At 37.1% G+C, this 17,161-nt stretch overlaps 1 long non-coding RNA gene and 1 other non-coding gene across 2 annotated transcripts; both read right to left on the bottom strand.

The window, feature by feature from the left end:
- Window positions 1–2,754: 2,754 nt before the first annotated feature.
- LOC145629663 (small nucleolar RNA R71) lies at window positions 2,755–2,861 on the bottom strand. Its single transcript, XR_014111822.1, has one exon. It is a non-coding gene; the product is annotated as a small nucleolar RNA R71 (small nucleolar RNA).
- Window positions 2,862–6,818: 3,957 nt separating this feature from the next.
- LOC145627136 (uncharacterized) lies at window positions 6,819–9,664 on the bottom strand. Its single transcript, XR_014111328.1, has 3 exons — window positions 9,607–9,664; window positions 8,382–8,502; window positions 6,819–6,959 (listed from the first exon to the last, which is right to left on the bottom strand). It is a non-coding gene; the product is annotated as an uncharacterized LOC145627136 (long non-coding RNA).
- Between the last annotated feature and the right edge of the window lie 7,497 nt (window positions 9,665–17,161).

The raw sequence follows: 17,161 nt of genomic DNA, 5'->3' as shown, positions 1-17,161 counted from the left end.
AAAAACAAAAAGTCATACAACCTATTATTATTATTATTATTATTATTATTATTATTATTATTATTATTATTATTATTATTATTATTATATAAAAATAATATGTTACAACAACTATGAATTACAAATTACATATATGATAGCCAACAATTTGGATTGATAAATTTCATAATTCTTACAAAAAAAATCCATAAACACCAATTTTAATGTTTGGCCAAACAATATAATAATACAACAAAGAAAATCAACTTCGATCTCTAACTTAGAAAAAGTGAGGAAATAAGATAAACTTCTGAATTCAAAAACCAGTCAACGACGTAAACAACATTAATAACAACACCTAGCTAGCAAAACGACAATAGTAGTAACTGATATGTCTGTTTTATATAGTGTTTTACCCCCGTCCCGTGGTCATTATTAGTAGTGTTTTTGGCTCTTTCGGGCCACTTTTATTACTAATATGTGTTTTCTAGTGTTTTCGTAATTTTGGTTGAGTTTTGCAGGGAATTGCACCTTTGGAGCATTTTCACGGGATTTTTATGAAGCAACTACGAGCATTGGAAGAACGCGACCACTTTTGGAGCCCAAGGCCGGTTAGAGCCATCGAGCCGGTGATTAAGGGCTCGGTATTCGGAATACCGAGGTTTGGACCGAGTATTCAAGACCCGAAGAGGAAATCCGGATTGGGCCGAGAAGTCGAGCCCAATCGGAGGTCCAAAGCCTCGAAGAGCCACAAGGGCCCGATCGGGCAAGCTTAGCTCGATCGGGCAAGAAGCGCAGCAAGCCAAGGACGAGTGGCCCAAGGCGCGCCCGATCGTGCGAGGGGTAGCACGATCGGGCGGTGCTGCTGAGGAGAATGTGCTAGCAAAAAGGCGCGCCCGATCGGGCGGCCTTTAGCCCGATCGGGCGCGTGTTTCTGGAGAACCAATTTTGACGAGCAATTAGTTTCTAATTAGGAGTTTTTTTCTAGTTTTGTTTAAATTTGTTTTTGTACGGATTAATTAGGAGGCTCTTCTACTTCTTCTTCTCTTAATCTTTTCTCTTAGACTTTTTCTCTCTCTCTCTAAACTCTCTCTCTAAACCTTTGTTATTGTTTCTTTGATTAATTCCAGATTATTTGGTAACGATTTCTTTTCCCTTAATCTTAGTTATTTATTTTATTTCTTTGATCATGAGTTATTTTATTATTTTGATTAGTTTAGTTTTTAATATGTGTGAGTAGTTTAATTTCTAGGGTTTATGGGGATCTAATAAATAATATGAAGGGGTAAATTGTTGTTGTTAATTATCAATGCTAGATTAATTTCCTATTGATTGAATTAATGCTCTGTGACTAGATTAGGCCTATCTTTTATGCATGAGTTTGACAATATTGATTCAAGAATCGAGAGATGAGAATTAATGTTTAGGTCTAGTTTCAATAGGCGAGTTAATTTATAAATGGTTAAGTCAAGAATCGAGAGATGAGATTTAATACCGATAAATTAATTGTGTGATTGTAATAAGTAGCGAGAGCCCTTTACAATTTGGTTAATTGATGCATTGATGATTGACTATTATTGATTGTTGGTATTGCATGATAATTTCTTATTGGATTGTTTTAATGTTTTACAATTGCGGCTTGTAAAAGTATAGCAATATTAAATTGATGAATCGAGCAGATGTTAATTTGATATTAAAGGCTATTTTCAATAAGAACTTAGATCTAGTAAATTGCGAGAGCCTGTTAGATCTATGTTGATTAATAAATTGCGAGAGCCTGTTAATCATGTTATCTATGCCATGTCAATGATTGATTACCCTATTTTACCCTGGAATATTATTTATTGGTGAAGCTAAGCCCTAGATCCTTTATATATTATTTTCTCCCTTTTTCTACTCTTTTTAGTTTAGTTTCCTATTCAACTTTAATATTGGTTACTTAAATAATTTAGATTATAATATTTAATTAGGAGTAAAAAGACTTGTTTCCCTGTGGAGATCGACCCTACTTCCCTATCTACCTTAGTTAGTGATTTAGGTAATTATTTTTGATTAGGGGATACGACTTTACCCTGTCAAAATTTGGCGCCGTTGCCGGGGAAAACGGTTTTATTTTTATTTCTGATTGTTTTTGTAGTCTAGATTATTTCCCTCTTGTCTCAGAGAGCGTTAGTTCTCTGAGACAAATCTCATATTTGCTTCTAGTTTTTGTTTATGCCCAGGTGTTCCAGATCAGGTTATATCCCATTCGATCCTGAGATCGAACGTTCCTTCCATAGATAGAAAAACTTCTACAAGCAAATTCTGGCGGATTCTGGTGATACTAACAATAATCACCGCGATCCTCCAACTGATTCTAGCGATTTAGAGGTATCATCAGACACAGAATCAGAGATGGCGGTTCCAAAGAAGCTTAGTGATTATTCACAACCAAAGCTCACGAATTTTCCACATCTCACCCCTACTCCGGCTCTTGATGGGGTTCAATTCGAAATCAAACCCCAATTTATAACGATGATAGAGAGGAAGCAATTCAGTGGAGCCAAGGGTGAAGACCCGAATCTTCACATTGCCGACTATTGTCAATATTGCAACACCATAAGGCAAGCCGGGGTCACTCAAGACCAAATCAGGGAGATTCTCTTTCCCTTTTCTTTAACTGGAAAAGCTAAATTGTGGTTTAATGGTTTGAATAGAACTACACTTGGTATTACTGACTGGGAAACTCTTGTTTTGAATTTTTATAACAAGTATTATCCTGTAGAGAGAACAGCAGTACTACGAAGTGCGATTCAGAACTTTGCCCAGGAAGCCGATGAGTCTTTATATGAGTCTTGGGAGAGGTTCAAGGACTTACAAAGAGAATGCCCTCACCACAATTTAGCACAATGGCAGTTAATCCAAGCCTTTTATAACGGCATTGGAAATTCCTCCAGAATAATATTAGACTCTGCAGCTAGTGGGAGATTTATGAATCTTAATGTTGATGATGCAGGTCAGGTTATTGAAGATATGGCGATACACAATTCCCAATATGGGAATCCCAGAGGATTTTCTAACAAGGGGAAACATAGTGTCGACTCTGTATCCTTTTTGCAAGCTCAACTGACCTCTATTTGTCAAAAATTAGATAATCTGAGCACTGCTAATGTAGCTAATGTTTCTGCAATTAATAACAATTCTAATGAGGCCTTCTGTGAAAATTGTGGTATTGTAGGTCATTGGGAGCAGGATTGCAGGAGTTCCGTGGAGCAACTTAATGCCTTCCAAGCTTATAGGCAGAATAACCCATACTCCAACACTTACAATCCTGGGTATCGGAATCATCCATACCTTTCCTACCGGAGCACTAATGTTCAAAATCCACCACCACAAGAACCACAGGTGCCACAGCAACAGCAGCAGAAATACTATCATCCCAATGCTGGCCAGAAGAATCAACCACAACAACTCCCCTCATCTTCCGACCCTTCTTTGGGGGAAATTAGAGCAATGTTGGTCAATATGCAAAAGCACATGGAGAGCAGAGATGCGACAATTGATCAAATTTTAGCGCATAATAAAATTGTAGATAATCAAATTGCGCAACTCTCCGCTACTCTACAAGCACGCCAACAGGGAGCCTTGCCGGCACAGCCAACTAGGCCTACGGATCAAGCATTTGCAATCACTCTAAGGAGTGGTTCAAACTATGAAGGGCCCTCTATGCCCAGAGTTGATGAACCTATTTTATTAAATAATGCTAATCTTGATTCCATTAAACCAAACAATGTAGTTGCTAGCCCTGCAGGGCTAGAGGATAATACTAACACATCTAATTCTACATTGCAGGGTAAAACTCCGGAGAAGGTGGCTACTCCAGACAAAGAGAAGAATGCTAAAAAGCCAATTATCAAACTCTCTTTCCCCAATCGTCAATTGAAGACAAACTTGGATAAGCAGTTTGGTAAGTTCCTGGAGGTGGTTAAAGATTTGAAGGTAACAGTTCCCATTACTGAATTGATCACGCAAATCCCCTCATATGCAAAATTTATGAAGGAAATTTTGACGAGAAAAAGGTCTATTAGTGAGGTAGAGACAGTAGCTTTCACTGCAGAGTGTAGTGCCGTACTTCAAAATAAGTCTCCACCTAAATTAAAAGATCCGGGTAGTTTTTCTATCCCTTGTCATATTGGTAATCTTCTGATTGATAATGCATTATGTGATTTGGGTGCTAGTGTTAGCGTCATGCCATTATCTGTGTGTTCTAAGTTGAATATGGGTAAACTAAAAGCTACCAATATAACTCTGCAAATGGCCGACCGTTCTTTCAAATACCCCCTAGGTGTTTTAGAGGATGTTCCCGTTAGAGTAGGTAAATTTTATATACCTGTAGATTTTGTTGTTCTTGATATGGCTGAGGATATGCAAACCCCAATTATTCTGGGTAGACCATTCCTTAACACTGCAGGAGCAATCATAGATGTTAGAAGTGGTAAGTTAACACTATCAGTAGGGGACGATAAAGTGGTTTTTAATCTGAATAATACCCCCAAAAGCTTCATGACTGAGGAGAAATGTTTCAGTGTTAACGTGGTTGTCAATTATTCTAACAAGCCCCAAGCTCTTGAAAAAGATCCCTTGGAGGCGGTATCTTGTATTGCATCCTTTTCAGATGAGATAGACAAATGGCAGAAGGAAGTCGATGCAATAGAAAGAGCACTCTACAATGTTGGTCTTGGTTTCGAGGATGAACAAGTGGAACCGATCGAGCATGTTGTGCGAGTCGAGCCTTCGGTAAGTGTTCCGCCAGATCGAGTTGCAAGTGTTGAACGCAATGACAAGTTGAAGCAACATTCGATCGAAGAAGGGTTTTTAGTGCGTAGCATTGAAGATCCCCCATCCCAAGTCAAGGAGGATCCACCAGATAAGGCAACTTGGCGTCCCACAGGTTATGTTAGGAAGCCGCATCGCAGCCTAAACATCGCTAGACCGGGTGAGAAACCACCCGATAAAGCGTTAGGTAAAGGGTCCTAGGAATTATACTTGGTAAGACGGTCGTGCGGGACCTATATAAACCAGCGCTTTGCGGGAGGCAACCCGTATTTTCTGCTTTCTAGATTAGTTTTCCTTTTCTCTTATTTTATTTTTATTTTAGAGAGGTGAGGAGAGTGATATTTTACTATTTTCAAGTGTTGTTATACAGGTATGAATTTGACAGGTATAAAGATTTAGACAAATCTTGAAGAAGAAACGAGATCGGAGAAACTCCAGTACTTGGTACGGGCCCGATCGGGCTAGGCTCACCTGATCGGGTGCGCAAGTGAGGCAGACTTCAGCTTTTTATTCGCCCGATCGGGCGCGGCTGCCCGATCGGGCGCGAGAAGAGACCTGGAAACAAGGTCTATTTTCGCCCGATCGGGCGCTCATCGAGTAAGAAGAAAAGAAATATCGGGCGGAGCTCGCCCGATCGGGCGCGCCTTCAGGCCGTCCCCCTTTATTTTCTTTTCTCCTCTTTCTTTCCTCATTTTCTCCTTACTTCATCTTCTTCATTCACTTTCTCTCTCTAAAAACCTCCATTTTCAAACCCTCAACTCACACTTCAATCCAAGATCTCTTCCAATTCTTCCATCCAAACTTAAAAATTCTTACATTTTCCAACTCCTCTCATCTTCCTCTACAATCTACACTAAATTTTCAACACTTTCTCTCAATTTCTTCTCAAACCCTAAGAGAGAGAAAGCTTCAATTCCTATTTTCTTTTACACAAAAATGGCTTTCAAGAGGTCTAGGACTGTTAGGGGTGAAGGATCGAGGCAACAAGCACCTACCATTGACCCGGAGCTGCAAATTCCGGGCTGGGAGAGGGTGGTCATCACCACCCAAGAGCAAAGGCAGAGGATGCTCAACCTCGTCACGCGACAGGTAATTCCTACCCGTTTTATTCATCATCCTACGCTTTCTAGACTAGGAATTGATAAATATGTTGAAAAACTGTTCAAGGGAATTGGCATGAGTGGTTTGTTCCAATTACATTATGATACATATGATTATTTGAATTTAGAATTCATTTCTAGTTTTAACGTCATAAAATCAAATGCTCTAATCTCTCATGTTCAATTTCGTTTGTTTTATAAAGATATTAGATTGTCTTTGAAGGATTTTGGTAAATTGTTTGAATTGAAAGCCGATAGACCAATTGAACCACCCCAAGACAACATTACTTTTGTCTACCGTGCTTTAACAGGGAATCCTAACCTAAACCTCCAACATGCCAAGGGCACTTGGATTCAACATCCCGTGCCAAAACTTTGGCAACGGTTTGTTGGCCTCACCATCTTTGGGAGGCACAAATCGACTAATGTGAGGAGAGATGAACTAGAATTATTAGGATCATACATGATTCCTAAGAGTGACAAGCTTAACATAGTTCATAGGATGGCCCAACACTTTCAGAGGGTGGCCAATGCAGCCGAATCGGGTAGGTCTAGGGTCCCAATTTACTTTGGTGGGTTAGTAACCCACATTGCGGTCAAATACCTTAGTTGGACCCCTAATGATGATGGTAAGGTAGCCGGACCAACCCTAATGGACGCACCCTACTTAGGAGGCCTTAACTGGATAAATGTGATAAGGGGGTGAGACTTGGTGGGTAATTCATAGGGAGTCGGGTAGGAAAGATAACGCCTTCGCCTTGCCTAACCCGGCCTTGACCAAATTCGAGAAGGGTCTTCCCTCCTATACCTTTGATTTAGGAGACCAAGGGGAGGCCCAAGCACACCACCAAGCACCTCTCTCACCACAACACTAGCAGTGGCAGCAACCAGCAGTAGCAGAAGTCAGCAACAGACAGTAGTAGCAGTAAAAAACAGCCGTAGCAGCAACAAAACAACAGTAGCAGCAGCAAAACAACGGTAGTAGCAGCAAAGCAACAGTTACAGTAAGTACCTCTTATAGCATCATCACTTGTTATCCCAATTCTTCATCTTGATCCATTTGATCTTGTGTGAAATCATCATATATCAAAAAATTAGAACAAAAATGAAATAAAACAATAATAAGAGTTAGTGCTTTTTAAAAGAGAATATAGGCATAAACTACAATCTGGGTTGCTACTTGGGTTAGTTCCTACTGCATGTATACAAGTACAACAGGTGGTGGACTGGGATTCATGGTGATCCATTGTACAAGGTTGGACACTAGTGTACTGTGCAAACAGGTCAAGTGTACAATGTGCCTACTTCACTGCCTGAGAAACTCCTTAACTGTTTATGAGATTATACTTGATTAAATGTTACAGTTATCTTTCAAAATGTATAGAGTATAAAGTAACAAAAACACTGCGTTTTATGAGATGTTAAGATGTAACCAAACCCTTAGTTATACAAAGCATCTTCCATTCACATTTTGTGGCATTGCAAGGTTTAACAATGGAAATTGCTTTGTAAAATATCGAGTTTAACCCCATCCCAGAAAAAAAACCCATCTCAACAAGAAGTTGAAAAGGCAAGAACTTTTAATTCATACAAATTTACTTTTGTGCCCTTACGGAGAGTTTACACACATATAGTATATCACTTCTCAGTCAAGTGTTAAACACTTTTAAGTTTTAATTTCAACCTCATGTACTTATGTCATCTCACATGGCTTGTTTTTGTAAATAACATTACAATATCCCACAAAAGCTTTCACAAGTAACTAATCGTTGAAATTTGCTTCACAAGTAAACTTTTAGCGTACGTTTAAGCGTTGACTTATTCAACTACAATCTTGATTCTTGAAAGTTACCAAGTGATATCATGCAGCAAAGCATACAAGAACAACTTGATAATGCCAACAATAATAGAGAAACAAAGTCTAAGGGGGGACCAAAGTTGGTTAAAAGGATATGATTCTGTAATAATGATGTTAATTTTTAAAAATGTGAAAGAGATTTATGCACAAGCAAACAAGAGTTTGGAGAGAGATTATTTACACTCAGAAATCATCAAAAGAAGCACATAATTTAGAGGAAAAACCATCAGTAAAAAAAACAGCTTATAAACACTTAACATTACCTTAGCATGATGGTAAACAAACATGTTTTGGTGTGAGAAAACATAAGAATTATTGATAAAATAATTCTGATACAATACTATTCAAATATTACTCAAAATCTTCATTTGTGAGCATGCCAAGCGGACTGATATGCTCTTTAGTGATAACAAACAATCAAATGATTCAACTTAGCTAGTATGTTATGCCCCCATGGCCCCACCTCTCCCTTAATTTGATTTTATATAGAATAACTCTCATTTTCTATTAAGTAGTGAAACTATCACCCACTTTGTCATTCAGTTTAATGTCCTTTTGAAAGACCAAACTCATAGACATAGAAACTCAACGACAATACTTAAAAGAAAAGGTTTAAAGCAAAGTAAAACCTTCAATCCACTACTAAGCTCGGCTATAGAGTTTCAAGGCCTCGAGAATCTTATTGTTCTCCTCTTCTATCCATTGCTCACGTTGCTTGGTTATTGTGTAAGGCTTTCGAGTCTTTAGCAGCTAAAAATAAAATAGCAAGGTAGTATAAGATTATTCTTCACTCCGTACCATAGTAAAACATAAGTCAATATTATGAGTTTCATTCGTTTCAAAGCACGAAAAAAAGAAGAAACCAAACTAGAGATCAATGTATTCAATTTTAACCAAACAATTCAAACAAAACCTAAAAGACGCTTTACATAACAGCGACCAACAACAACACCGATTGACTGCAATACCAACACCGACTTAATTGTATTCAAAGTTTCATTCGAACACATATCATTTAGCCAACCAAAAGTTATCTTGGTAGGTGCAACATTGGTCATGAATAAACTTTTTACTCGTAATTATTAGCTGAAGGTAGAGAAGCTGAATACAATCTAAGTGCAAAGCCAACATATACCGGCATGACAATATGAGAGGAACCATTCTGTTGTGACTAACTTTCATTTAATTAACCACAAGAATCTAAATTTCTTCATAAAATAAGCAGGCAGATTTTCAATAAGTTGTAGGCTAGCTCTGATAAAATATATCATACGAAGTATATCTTAATGAGTTGATAATAATAAACTTGATCAAATTTTGTAGAATTAATCATAAGCGGCTAAATTGGATTGTGGAATAAATAAAGTAAAATCAAATTATATATTCCGTATATAAGCATATTACTATAAATGATTAATTAAATTAGATTAACGCCAAAGTTACGAAATGAACCAACAAGAAATATACTTGCATTACACATATAGTTGAAGCAAAACCCATGAAAGCAATTAATTCAACATTATATGGCATTCGAAATTTCTTGTTACACCAAGTTTGGAGTCACAGGGAGTTTCCACTTAAAATTTAAAAGCTACGTGAAGTGCTTAAACTGATTCATTTGAGAAATTGCTAACCTTTACACACGCAATTAACTCCTTACTCCTCAAAAGAGTCAATAATAGATTAATATATTAGCTTTTAAACAAGCAATTATAAATTCTTAAATTACAGAAGTATGGTTATACAAATATTAAAGCACATTTGACAAATATAACAATGAATTGATAGCATTCTATAAAATTAAGTAGTTGCAAAGCATATGTATATATAACTATAATAAGGTAGAAAAATAACCTGATTAGACATTATGGAACTCCCACTCAATTGATTAAGCTTCAAAACTTTGATTGCGTCATATTGGAATATTCCTTCCTAGTTTAGCTTACCAAATCACATAAGAAGCAATTAATTCAAAATTAGATGGCAATCAAAATGTCTCATTTACACTGAGTATCCTGCCACAGGAAATTTAATCTTAAAGTTCAAAAGATACGTACAGTGAAGTGCTCAAACCAACAATTCAGTTGAGAAATTGCTAAGCTTTACACACACAATCAACTCCTTACTCCTTAATTCAGTCAATATATAGATAAGCTTCTCACCCAGATCCAAATTTTTCATACCCAAAAAAAATCTGATCAATGTTAAACTAAAATTTAACTTAAAATAAAATTGGGTACCTCAAAGACCAAATAAACCCCACTTAACGAATCAAATTAAATAAACCAAATACGATTAGATAAAGCAATTGGTTCATCAATTAATGAGTGGGGCATTGACGATACGCCCAAATAACAAAATCTAAATTGAATTAAAGGGCGTCAAAGCATGAAATCGGGGAATTTTGAAAAGTAAATTGGAAGTATAGTAGAAAATTAAAGGGTGGGTGAAACAATCAATCAATATTAACATATTATTTTGGCAAAAAAAAAAAAAAACAATCGCTCATTGTAATTTGTCATGAGTTCAGAGATTATATCCAATAGTTTAATAGTCTATCTTAGAATAACCCCAAATTGATTATACTCACAAGCAAATTTCGATAAACCCTAAATTTTTAAATTGATGTTCAACGATTAATTACAAAAAAGAAAGATAATCTTACCAATCTTACCACATAAGTAGTTTTAACCACCAAATGGACGATCGTAGTGGTTAATTTGATAGGGAAGATGTAGACCATGTTAAAGGAAGAAGGCAGATGAAAGCGAAACGTATAATATGTACTACAGAAGTAAAAGGCATGGCTAAGACTCGTGTGCTCATGGGGAACCGCCTTGGTTGGCCAGTTGGTGGAGACATGGGGTGGCCGGTGAGAATTTCGTTGGCTAATGGGTGGCCGTAGGCGTGGGGGTGGGGTTGACGGTGGTTCGGTGAGTGATAAATTGATTTTTTAAGATAGGGAGTTGGGAAAGAGTAAAGGAGGGAGAGTCATATGAAGTATTGAAGTAAGAACGTTTTTTTTAAAAAAAAAATTTTTAACCAATGATATACAATCAAAGTGTTACAACTAAGTGCTACCTAATATAAAAGTGTTACAGCCAAGTGTTACGTAAACCTAAAGTGTTACACGGGTGTTACTTATATATCGAATAACTTTATAACATTGAAAGTGTTACCGTTTGGTGTTACCTAATGTCACTTTTGTACTAGTGCTGAGATCGTCAAGACTGCGTACACTAATTAATCAAAGGTAAAAGGCCCTGCTGTCAGTTTGTTTGTTGGTTGAATGGTTTTATGTTCATGGTGATATTTATGTTCATAAATTCTGTCATACACGGCAAGAGTGACTTATTATGTCTCAGTCTCTTCAAACTTCAGATAAGGCCAATGTCTAATAAATGAGTGAGGTAGTGTGTTTGTTTGATTTGCTGAAAATTATGAAAAGCACGTAAAATAAATGGAAAAGATTAGGGTGAGGAATAGTGTTATCTAAGTTGCTCTCACTTACCCAGTCACCCCCCATGAACCGTGAACTGGAAAAGCATATTATAGTAATAAACAATGTTACTTTGATTTTTAATTTAGTCTTCCTTACTTGACACGTCAATCATCTTGAACCACATAACCGTAGAAGAAAATTTAAAATCAGAAGGATCAGTGTTTTGAAAAGCACACCTAAGGCGCGTCTAGGCACTAAGGAATTAGGGCAAAGCGTGTTTTTTTTATCTAGGCTAGAAGTATTTAATAGGCGCACCTAATGCGCACCTAATTGTCATGTATATTCTTAAAAAGACTTGATCTATTTGGTATCTGATTGTTATGTATGACTGCATTTGTTGTATCAAATAAGATTGGGTATATATGTTTACAGATTTTTTAACTCTCTGATTTGTGCAGCTTGAATTGGCAGCATCAACTTTGTAAGAATCCCAGACCAAAACCCTAATATCAAGATGTTGTTCACTGATCATACGTGCACTCCTCCAAATAGAGTTGTTGCACCTGCTCTTGTAACTTTCCAGTTGCTGCTGTTGCAAAGCCTGCTACTTATACACAGCTAAGAGCTCATGGTGTATGTTGTCTACAATCATTTGCTAGTTTATTTGTTTGTTTTTTTTTTTCTTTTTGAAGTTTGCTTTGGATTTGTAAAATAGCTTATGGTGATATGTAAACCTGCTATTCATGTGACCTTTAAATCCCAAGGCCTAGAGGTTTAAACCTGCTGCTGCAACTGCTGCCTCGCAAGGCTTTAACATTATGCAAGGCTGATGCTGCCTCCGCTGCCTCGCAAGGCTTATGCAAGGCTGCTGCTGCTGCAGCCACTGCCTCGCAAGGGGGCTGCTGTTGCATGCTTCTATGCTCCTGCTGCTGTTCTGGTCTACGCTACTGCTTCTATGCTCCTGATGCTGCTGCTATGCTCTACGCCACTACTGCTCTACTCTCGCTGTAGCTAATCTGCTCTACGCTACTGTTGTAATATTATTACAGTCTGTCTATTGACAATATAAAACTATTTTCTGTAAAAAAAAATTTGAATTAAAATTGTCATGTACTCATGTTATAGCTTTATATTAATGAAAATAATAAGTTTATATATATGTAAAATTTAAGTGTTTATATATCAATTTAAGTAAAAAAAATGCAAAAAAAATTTTATTTTTTATTTTTTTGGGGCATTTAGGGCACCTGTTCTGAACTGAACTGGTGCTAATAATTGTGTTATTGCCACCGATTCTGAACCGAACCGGTGCTAATAACTGTGTTATTGCCACCAGTTCTGAACCGGTGGCAAAAACTTTCACTTATTGGCATCCCTAAAATGAACACTGGTTCAAAACCGGTGCAATAGGGGGGTTTTGAACCGGTGCTCTTTTACATTTTTCTACTAGTGTTTTATGGATAGGATTGCTACCAAACTAGATAGAGGGCTGATTAATGAGGCTTGGCTACTGGCTTATGGTCAAACTAAGGCTCTATATCTTCCTCCTTCTCTTTCTGATCATTTTCCTGTCCTTGTGGATATTTCTCATTCTGCTCCTGAGAAGGGTATACCCTTTCATTTTCTTAATTGCTTAGCTTTTTGTGATGAGTTCCAAGATACTATTTGCTCTCATCGGGACATTCCTGTTTCTAGTAACTCTATGCTGCAGGTATGAAAAAGTTGAAGTCTGTTAAGACCGGTCTTAAAAGTCTTAATACTAAGCATTTTGTTAATATAACTGATAGGCTGGAAGCTGCTAGACCCTCTTTGCATGAAACTCAGGCTAAACTTGCTGATGATTACACTAATAGTTCTCTTCATAATCAAGAAGCTGCAGATATTGAGAAGGTGAAGTATTAGATGATACTCATGAGAGTATTTTGAAACAGAAGTCAAGAGTCGATTGGATTAAGTTAGGTGATTCTAACTCTCACTACTTATTTTCTGTTCTAAAGCAAAGACAGAAGAGGAATAGAATTGATTCTATATATACTGATGATGATGTGTTACTTAAGGAGCGTGATCTGGTAAAAGCTGAAATTCTTGGTTTTTATCAGAACTTGCTTGGCTCTGCTACTAGTAGTTTACCTGCTGTTGAAATTACTACTATGAGGGCTGGGATGTAGGGTTTTAGGTACTATAAGAGGAATTGCATGAATCATATTCATAAGCACCTAAGCAGGATCTACAAGCATGCATAACACATAAAGAATCACATAATTCATACCTTTAATGCGTGATTTCCACGAGCGATCAACCACGAACAATTAGGAGAATAAGAACCCCAAATGTGATTCCTCTACGTACTTGGTCCACAAGCAAGGACCGAACCTCCATTAATTCTAATTAGTTGTGATTGAACCTTTCAACCAACCTTCTACAGAGAGGAGAGGAACGAACAAACCACGAACCACCACCACCTCCGAGCAACCACGTTGCGTCGGCGTCCGTACTGTACGAATATGAACAATGAGGAGGGGAGAGGCGTGTGAGATAGATAGGGGTTGGGAGTTGGTTGCTTGCTTCACAATCTACTGCTTAGGTTAGTTATGATTTGTATCCATAACCTAGGAAAGACCTCTATTTATATATCACATATATAATTAGAGTCCATGTGAAGCATAAACCCCTAACCCAATCCAAACTACTCTAGCCTTACTACTTATGTGGCTTGTCATTACCTCATGAGGCCCATTAATGGGATTCATACTTTGTGCAATCCATAACCCTTGTGTGTGATGACCTCATAGGATTAGACCTAACAAATGGGTCATTCGGGTCGGGTCTAGGTCAAGTCACTTTCAGGTCGGGTATGGGTCTATTCAAGTTTCGGGCATGACTCGGTTCAGGTATCAGGTCAAGTTCAGGTCGAGTCAATTTCGGGTCGGGTATGTTTGGGTGGGCTCAAGTATGTTCGGGTCATACTTGGGTCAGGTCAAAATCTGGTCGGGTCATGTTCGGGTTGTTTCATTTTTGGATCAAGCTCAAATCAATAATTTTATACGGAGTATATATTTTGTTATAATAAAGACTGTCAATTCGGTTTATGAGCTTGGCTAGGGTTGAATATGAACATTTTGAGTTATTTTTGGCATAAGACGTTTTTAGTTCAATTATAAGGTAATTTTAGTTCGGTACATTTCGGGTATCAGGTCTGTTTGGGTCAATTTCGGGTTTCGGGTCTATTCGAGTCAAATACTTCAGGTCAATTTCGGTTCGGGTCAACTTCAGGTTGTGTTAAGTTGGGTGTCGGGTTAGGATCAGGTCAACACAATTTTCGGGTCGGTATGGGTCAAGTCGGCTCAATTCCGAGTCGATATTTTTAGGTCAATTTCGGGTATTCAGGTCAGGTCATCGGGTTTGGGTTAGGATTGCTAGGTCTAAATAGGATCTATTCTATTGGGCTTTGGACTATTTGACTAGCCCAAAGATTATTTATCATATCTAGCAACAAAGAATGACGATCCAAAAGAATGAACTAATTATCTCTATAATAATAATCCTTGATATATCTAGTAATTGCACTTGATGAAGACATAAGTCCTTCATGGGAAGCAACATAACTTTGAAGATGTTACTTTGTTTTCTGTTCCTGTTACTCACAATGAGATTGATCAAACTCTTTCTTTAATGTTGTTTTTTGTAAGCATGCCTGAAGCCATGTAAAATTTGATGTGTACAAGGCTGTTCTGGAATTCTTTGATCATGGTGTTTTGGCTAGGAATGGAACAGTACTACCATTACCTTGGTTCCAAACGTTTAAAACCCTTCCTATGTGAAATAATATAGACCTATAGCATGTTACACTCTAGTTTATAAGCTTAATTCTAAGGTCATTACAGCTAGATTGGTAAAAGTTATAGGTTTTGTGGTGAATGATCTCAGGATGGGTTTATCCCAAGCAAACATATAGGTGATAATATATTGCTTACAACAGAGTTGATCAAAGGATATTCTCATAGATTTATCACTCCTAGATGCTTGTTAAAAATAGATCTCAAGAAGGCCTAGGACTTTGTTAAATGGAAGTTTCTAGAGGTTGTTCTTGGTGAATTGGGGTTCCCCAACAAGGTTATTAGTTGGATTATGGGATGTATAACTTTAGTTTCATATTCAGTCCTGATCAATGGCTACACCACTTTTCCTTTCAGGCTAAGAAAGGGTTAAGGCTAGGTGACCCTATGTCCCTTTTCCTTTTTGCTATCTGTAAGGAGTATTTGTCTAGGTGTTATAGAAAATGACTAGTAATCCAGACTTCAACTTTTACCCTAGATGTGAAAAACCTTGGATTACTCATTTGATGTTTGCTGATGACTTGTTATTATTTGCTAGAGCTGACTTGGTTTCTGTCAAGCTTCTTTTTTCAGGATTTCCGAAAAAATTCTACAAACCCTGGGTTGTTTGCTAAACTTGACAAAATTAATGCGTATTTTAATTTGGTGGCATATCTGAACATGACTAATCAGTTTTATAGCAGGTGCTAGGAATGACTAGTGGCTCTCTACCCTTTAGATACCTTGGGGTTCCCCTCTCCTCTAAAAAGCTTACAATTTCTCAATGTAGGCCCCTTGTTTAAAGGGTAGCCACTAGAATTAATACTTGGGTTGCTAAGAATTTGTAATACTCCGTATTTTTATAATATTTTTTTTATATATAATTATTTATTTTATTTATTAAAATGATTCGTTTCATTTTAAAAGAATTTTTTTTTGGTGTTTAGAGAGCCACAAGGGCGGGGTGAGAATCGATCCCAAGACCTCCTGGAATCGAGAGGGAAGCTCTAACCACTTGAGCTATCCCTTAATATCAAAAGAAATTAATTATTTAAAATAATATGTAAGTGTGTGTAAAATTAAACGAGTCATGAATTGAGGCAATAAAAATATTTTGAATTGGGTCAATCTTGTTTAAATGATTTGACCAACCTATTGGGAAATTAAGGAAACTTTAGAGCCCAATAAGTTGGCCCCTAAAGGAAAAGTTAAGGGGAAGTAGGATTTGATAATGGTTTTTACACCACATACCCCTGAGTTTTTTGTTTATTCACCATATACCTATGAAATTTTTCAAATTCACCATATACCCCTAAGTTGTTACAAAAATTCACTATATACCCCTAATGAAAATAAGATGAGTGGAATTTGGTTAATTAAACCTTGAAACTACCTTAGATCTCTCCCTCTCATCCCAAAATCACCCCTCTCCTTTTTCCAGCCTCCGAAACCACTCCAAATCTCTCAAAATCTCGATAACCATATCTGTATGATTGATTTTTAGGATGAGAAAAGGAAATTTAAGATGGTTTTGGGGGTGAGAAAAAGGAATGTGGGTGGTTTCAAGGGGTAGGGGAATGTATTTAGAGTGGTTTCCTTTCATAATTAACTCTAATGATTAACAATATTAACAATCATTAGTTATCAAGGGTATATGATGTATTTTAGTGAAAACTCGGGGGTATATGATGAATTTAAAAAAGTTCAGGGGTATATGGTGAATAAACAAAAAAAATTAGGGGCATATGGTGAAAATCCCGATTAATAATGGCAATTTTGTAATTATTAGTTTTTGTTTTAAAAGAGGAGTATAAATACTTTAAAACCTCAAAATTTTTCCACTCAAGAATCATTATTGTGAGATTTCACAAAAACTTCAAAAGTTCTCTCTTTATTTTTCCTCTCCTTTTTCTCTTTCTTTCCCACGCATCTCTCTCTCCTCTTTTCTCTCCAACCGGTGACCACCAGCGCCGCCACCAACTACCGGCGATCAGCAGAAGCATCGGCGACAACCGCTGGCCACCGTGCTCCCTTCTCTCCCCTTCTTCTTTTCGATTTTGGTAGTTATAAAAAAAAACTCTTTCTCTTCCTAATTTAAATTAATTCTATTGATTTATTGTTTTCAAAGCATGATTTTCATTATGTTTTGGTA

This window comes from Chenopodium album, chromosome 4, assembly GCF_948465745.1.
Source record: "Chenopodium album chromosome 4, dcCheAlbu1.1, whole genome shotgun sequence".
NCBI classification, from domain to species: Eukaryota; Viridiplantae; Streptophyta; class Magnoliopsida; order Caryophyllales; family Amaranthaceae; genus Chenopodium; species Chenopodium album.
The sequence above is the reverse complement of the archived record's forward strand: the minus strand, read 5'-3'. Positions and strand labels throughout refer to the sequence as shown.